Source organism: Pygoscelis adeliae, unplaced genomic scaffold (assembly GCF_000699105.1).
Source record: "Pygoscelis adeliae isolate BGI_AS28 unplaced genomic scaffold, ASM69910v1 Scaffold98, whole genome shotgun sequence".
Taxonomy (NCBI): Eukaryota; Metazoa; Chordata; class Aves; order Sphenisciformes; family Spheniscidae; genus Pygoscelis; species Pygoscelis adeliae.
The window spans coordinates 5504577-5510221 of NW_008825547.1; positions in this window are offsets into that span (position 1 = coordinate 5504577).

Genomic DNA, 5645 nt, shown 5'->3' on the forward strand with positions numbered 1-5645 from the left:
TTGACTTCATCTGGATCTTTGGATAGTTGTTCATTGTTCAGGTCAGCATAAATCACCTCCAGCACAGCTAATTCTCTCAGAAACTGGATACCCTTCTCCATGGTGATCCACTTGCCTGGGTGACATATGACATCTTCCTTGAAGGGATACCTTTCCTTCATGCTTGACAAGAGTCGCCTCCAAAGGCTGAGGATTCGTGTCCCTTTTCCAATCACTTTGTCAATGCCCCCTTCCCTAGAAAGGGATCCCAGCTGCTTGGCTTCTTTACCCTCTAATTCTAGGCTACTGGCCCCATTATCCCAGCATAGACTACCTCAGGAGAGGGTATTTCAGGGACCCAAAAGGGTATTGGTGGGCTTTTGGTAGAAAGAAATTGAGAAATTTTCAGCGGAGAAGATTCTGGCTCTGAATGCAGAATAGTGCTACTGCTTTTTGTCCATGAATGAGTACCTTGATACATATGAATACTTGTTTCCACTTTTTTATTTAGCACTTTTTTTATATTGGTTCTCTTGTTTTGAATGTCATGTGTATGCTTTCAACTCTTTTAAAAATATGCAGGAATATAATTGTATAGTTATTAATGCAATGCTACTTCCCATAGCAGTCCCCAAATACTGTAGTCTGAAAGGAATCATTGAAAGCAGAAGAGGATATAGGCAGATGGTTATGTTAAAATGATTTTCACTAAATGATTTGCTCCTGCTCTTATAGTCCAATAATTCTTTTCGTTTTCTAAGGAGTCTTCCTGAACACTATTTTTCCTGGAAACAGAGACAGGTCGTAGATGCAGTTGGAATTGCTTGGTAACCTTGGTCACCACTCAAAATATTGTAAGCCAGGATTTGGTCTGTGTGAAAGGAGCGAATGCTTCATCTGGAGAGATCAGACAATTAGACCTTAAAAGGACCTGCTCAGAGGAAAAAAGTGAACCTGAATCCTATCTTAAATCCCAACACTGGGAAAGTTCAGATGTACCACTGAGTTGTATGTGCATATTTAAGATTTATCTTTTCATCCACAAAAAGGGAAAGTGGCTATTCTAACTTGATTTTAGTTGTTTTGAAGGTGCCCTTCCCTCTGCTCTTTGTGAAAATGGTAAAAATAAACTTTGTGCAATTGGCTTGCAAGGAGAGAGCTAACTCTTCCTAACCTTGCTGTACTGTAAGCTGGTTTTAAGATAGAGGCTAACAATCCAACTTGGTAGCATCAAAAATAAAACTCAAAGGCCTGGAAACTTTCTAGGTTTCAGCTAGACTTAACACATAGGTCTGGCATCAGTCACAACCCTTAATGGAGGACAAAGCCCTATTATTAGGGATATGCCTAAGGGAGGTTCCCTGAACATTTCTATCTTGCCCGTTGTACGTTAACCACGCCTGTCATGTGGACAAGGGAAAATCGGAAACGAAAGATCCTTTGCAATGTGATGATACATGGTGTTGATGTTAATGGAGTCATTTTTACTTGCTGACAAAAGGGTTTAATTTCAAAGGTTTGGTGTTTTGGGTTTTTTTAGGGGTTTTTTTGGGTTTGTTTTGTTTTTTTTTTTGAAAATGTAGTGCAATTCAGCTTCCAGGTTTCTGTCTGGGTCTCCATGATCCATACTTCCCCCTCTCTAAAGCAATTACTTAAATGAATGGAGCTAAATAAACAGAGGAGAGGGGACAGGTGGATGTGTGAGTCTGGCAAATCTGGAGGCAATTTGGGCCTAGGAGGCAGAATAACCACACTCAGCCAATGTAGGCAGGAGAGGATGTTAGCTGGATCAAAGCTGGTACTCCAGGCTGCTGAGCTTCTGATACCCGCTTTCCTTCATTCCTGACTATCTACCAGTTGTTGTCTCTGCTGGTTGTTCCTGTTCAGTAGAATAGTGCCTGCAGTATGTCAGTTCTTACAGACAATTGTAGTGGTTTGCAAGAGCCTGTTACAAAAAGGCAGACTTGAAGTCTTCCCCTCTCCCTCAATACCTTTCTTCATCCCGTTTCTTCAGCATATGACCCCAAGACACACTAAACTAACACTTACCCTGAGTACAGTAAGCAAGTTTGGATTGTCTTATCTTCTCACCATGTCACTTATAAATATTGCACTTGCCCTACTTCTATTTAATTGGTTTTAATACATGTGCCCTTAGCAAAACAAATCACACAATCAAATTTTGGTGTCTTCCCTGTATCCCTTCTGGTAAGCTTATGGTGCTGGCAGATAATTTCTGCCCAAGGACTCCAGCTCTGTGGAGTTCTCATGAGGGCAGCACTCCTTCTTCAGGTCCACACTAAACTATGGCAAGAATTTATTTTTTTTTTTTTTTTTTTTTTTTTTTTTTGCTTGGTTTATTAGCAAATGAAGTTTGGTTAGTCATTGTGAATTTGAGGCTGCACAGAGTTCTCCAGTGTTTTGATGTTTCACATTTAAATCTGATAATTCTTTGACATCCCCCCCAAGGGACTCTTAATAATATATGAGGTTTACTTACCTAGTGCTTTTTGCATTCCTGTTGTTGCAGAGCTCAGCCTTTGGGATATAGTTCTGCCTGTTTTTTGTGGGGTTTTTGTAGTATCTCATGGCCCAAACTAAGAAATAAAGCTTAGGTTGCACATATGATAAAGGTGTGGACTAGGTCACGGTGTGAACAAATAAGTGTGAGAAAACTAGAACCTTGAAAGAATTTTGGAAGAACCTTGATTCTCCATGTTTCTCCTCTAACCTGCACTGACCTCTTCCACACAGCAGTTTTTACTTACTATTTGCTCAGCTAAACATTATCTCATATGTGTACAGAAAGTCTCTTTAAGTTCTGTATCAGAAGCTTGAGCCTGCAATGCTTGATGCCTGTCTTCCTAAGCAGCTCCTTGAGACTATTTGCCTGCCTGTAGGCACATGTGAGAATAATGAACTTAAGGTTTAATGCTCAGATCCTAAGCTTTTTGTGGCTGGTGCCATGTCTCTCAGTGCGTCTGCAATTCTTAAAAATAGTGGCTGCCTAGTGCTAGTTGCAATCTTCAGGCCCTACTGCAGTAAAACTTTGAAAAAATAAAATCAGTTTAATGACTACATTATTGGTTTCTCCAATTCTAGGTCCTAGTACCTGAACAAATTCTAACTCCTAGTGCCTTGACTGATATTGCAGTATCAGTTCCATGGATCTCCAAGTTGATGCATTGATGGATACAATCTGTAGCTTTGGTGTAAAGAAAATGTATGGAAGAGAAAAATATTTGTTTTCTCTTTCTTTCTCTTTTGAAGTGGCAGTTTAGCTGAACCCATAAAAAGTCAGAACATGTCAACCTGGCAAGGTCTGTTTGCTTAGTTGTCTGTATAGGCTTTATTACCCAATCGACTGCGCAAGAGAAGGTAGACGTGACCTGGAGTTAGTGATTTCCAAATAGCTTTTACTCATGGCCAAGGCCACCAACAAACACTCATTTAATTTTATGAATTTTCTTAGAATAGTAGCATATGCAAGCTCAGATAATGTTGCTGTCTTTGTACAAGCACAGTAACTCAGTACTTGTTAAATGCTGTTACACTAGTGAGATCTTTATTATGGAGAAAACTGCATTATGCTAATAGACTTGTTTAAATCGACTCTTACATGAACAAATCGGTCTCTTTTCCATAGAGTAACAATGCGGTAGTCAGTAATATGGATTTTTGTAATATATTCAGAAGAACTTGAAATTTTGTGTAGTAGCAGTAGCATTGTTATAGAGAGCTTGTCTACAGTTGTAAGGATATTTTAATTCCTGCAAGACAGGATAGAAAAATCTGTAACTATACTATCAGATAGGAAAAATTTATTTGGATTAGGATTTTATAGGTGAAACCAAGCAGGGGTTGCCAAAGCTGCTGGTCTGATGAAATCAGACTGATCTTCAAGAATGAACTATATTATGGTTTGTTCAGGATGTGGTTAGTATTTTGTCTAAATTCCCGCAGTGAGATATGGATGTAGATTCTGCCAATAGCTTGCACTTCATAACAACAGGAAAGTGTTAGGCTTTAAAAAGAAGCCTGAGTATATTAGTGATTTGAAAGCCAGACCTGAATGTTAAGCAATTGAGAAGCAGCTGCTAATATCAGTAGAGCCCAGTTTTCCTTTCTGGTTTGCCCTTATACAGAGCAGTTTATTATAAACATGATGCAAGCTGGTCACAGCAAATGATTAGGGGGAGATTTTTTCTCCTTTATCTTGTCATTCTGAGGGAGGAACAGATTGTAATCTGTATCAGGTATTTCTGCTAGAAAAACTTCAACAGATGTGACAATAAAAGACACTGCCTTCTTACTTGAGCTATCATAGCACTCACAGACTTGCAGTCTTCACTTCCCACGCAGGTGGCTGCCCTTTTTCACAAATGTCATGTTTTTCCTTGTGTTCTTGCCTTCTTGAGCATCTGTGACTGAAACTGAGGGAGCCTTCTGACAAGATATTTTCATTCTGTACTCTCAGGGTCTCATCTATTATGTTGTACCTCATCCGTTTTATTTGGTCTTCTGCAGCTAATGCTTCTGCTTGAGTAATGAGTTGCTTGGGTGGCTAATTAGGCTGATCATGTAGCAGTTTCTTTTCTGCTGAAAAATTACTTTCTTGAGGATAGATCATAATAGTTTGTATCCCAAGGATTCACCTTCTTTCTGAGAGCCATATTTTTGTGCCTATTTAAGAAATCATTTGGAAGACATGTATTAAAGAGGAAGAAAGGAAAACAATTCTTCCTCAACTCAGTAGTGGAAGATTGTCACGTTTGATGCAAACGTCACTAATGCATTCTGCTTTCTACACTCTTTGCACTTCCTTTTTTTGCCATAGCTAAGTTATGTTTTTCATATGAAAGACCTTGAATCTCTTTCGTGTTGTTTTTCTGTTGCCGCTGCTCTGAAGGTATTGGTATCTGGATGATTCTCAGCCCTACTCTAGTCAGAATGAAGTCCTTTAATCCGTAGATAGAGGTAAAAGGCAAGATCTGCTCTGGAAGCATGAGCCTATTCCCTTACTCAGTGAGCTAAAATACTGTGAACACAGGGGCTCTTTCAAGTGAAATACCATAGTGGACATAAGAAGTGAATGGTAACAACAAAGGACCTTGGTTAGCATGAGAGGGGATGGTGGCTGGTTCTCACGGCAATACGTTATTATGGACTTCTTTTTTCCCCATTGCCTTTCTGTCTTTTGTATGCTAGAACACGCCTCTCTCTTTCCTCACCATTTTTGACTAAGTGGATGATTATCACCTTTAACCTAAGTTCAGAGCACTTTGGCAGTATTGGCAACTTTCATAGTTTCAGCCCAGTAATGGGATTTTAGCTGTCATTGCAGCTGATCTGTCAACCCATGACATGTCAAAGACATCACAACCTAGCTGTGAGAGAACTTCCCCTTTCTGTTGTTTCTTCTCTTATTTTTTTCTTGTTTCTCTGTTTCCTAAAGTAGAACAGTCAGACTGGATTGCTGCAGAAGTCAGCAGGAGTTTGTTTGCATTCTGTGAGACCATGGGGTTTTCTAGATGAGGAAGTTGAAAGGAAAACAAACAAACAAAAGCTCCAGCAGCAAAAACTGACTCTGCTTATGAACCTCTTCCTATGAGCACTGCATCAGTCCCCTTGAAGCCTTCCCGTCCCTGGTATTGGGAAGGGAAATA